Below are 1,427 nucleotides of genomic sequence, written 5' to 3'. Positions count from 1 at the left end.
ACACTCAGATGTTTTTCAGTTGAAATTCCAGTTTTCTGCAGTTAAAGATGGATTCTATTTTATGGCTGTTGCACTCCCTGTTGATTATGAAAACTTTATGCTACAAAAGTCTTTAAGGTGAACAAATGGAAAATCAGTTGTAACAATTTTAAATCTAAAACAAAAGTTAATAGTGTTTTTCTTTCCCACCCCCAATATCCAGTTATTCCATAATTTTATTTTCAATCAATGTCTTTTAATGTTGAAGGTAAGAAATTAACCATAAAACACAGCCATCTCATGTGAGTGTGTTTAGTCTTTGGAGAAGCTTGTTTTTGTTTTGCTTTTATTGATTTCTACAAAGTCTGAATCTTAAATAGAGAAAACTCTTGACTAACTTACGATATTATTTCTTCTGTCTGAAAATATACAACCAAAGATAGCAACCTTAAAGGTCCTAAAGTCAAAACAATCACAAACAAGCAGAATATTAATGATGCATCATACAAACCGTATGACTGTCTGCTAAAATGTTTATGATAAATGTTAAAAACACTAATTATAAACTGGTTGCTCTCTACAGACTAAAGTTAATCAGGCATTAAAACTATTCACAACTACCTCAGTATTGATAGTTCCCTTTCTCCTGGTACATAAAATCTACAGCTACACTTGAAGCCCAACAGCACAGACATGTTACTGTAACACAGGGTTCCCAAACTTTTTCTCCTGGGCCCCCCCACTGGTTTCCAAACTATTTCTGGCGCCCCCCTATGGCTTACAAATAGCTGTCTGGTTGAACGATGTGTGTGAGCGAAGGGGGTGGGGGATGGATTCTTAGAGACTCCCTGTTACACTCTGCCCCGGCTCCAGATGAACAAGGGGGGGAATCAACTTTTTAGGGGGCAAAATGAATCATAGCTGAACATAGACAACACCACCAGTAGCCTAAGCTACTTGTTAACAAGCTTAAGGTGCTGTATTGATATTAGCTAGCTAGTCATCTTTTAGCTAACTTTACCTGCATCCAACAGCATGACTCAACAGTCTGTTAGTTTGGGGGAAAAACTGTGAAAAGTTCTTTGCGTTTTGCTGGTTTACTTCTATGATTCTAACACACTCCTGCGTAGCTCTGCACAGCAGCAGCAGGTCTCCTTCACTGCTGCACAGGTGTAAACCCAGCGTGAGCGTAGTAGGGCTCATGTTGCGTTTAAAGGCTGCTGGGAAAAACAGGTTACGACATGTTGACAACGGATTAAACAGTTTTAACTGCTGATTAAAGTGACAGAGGACACAAATATGGGAAGTGCGGAAGCCCCTATTGTATCAAATTGACAGAGGAATAACAGAGAGTTGGCCATTCTAAGGTAAAAACCCAGCGCATACAGTGTTCTTTTTTTTTGTTTTCTTTTCATCCAGACGGCTTCCCGCGCCCCCCCTGCAATGAC

Source organism: Poecilia formosa, unplaced genomic scaffold, assembly GCF_000485575.1.
Source record: "Poecilia formosa unplaced genomic scaffold, Poecilia_formosa-5.1.2 Scaffold267, whole genome shotgun sequence".
Taxonomy (NCBI): Eukaryota; Metazoa; Chordata; class Actinopteri; order Cyprinodontiformes; family Poeciliidae; genus Poecilia; species Poecilia formosa.
This window is presented reverse-complemented; position numbering follows the sequence as displayed.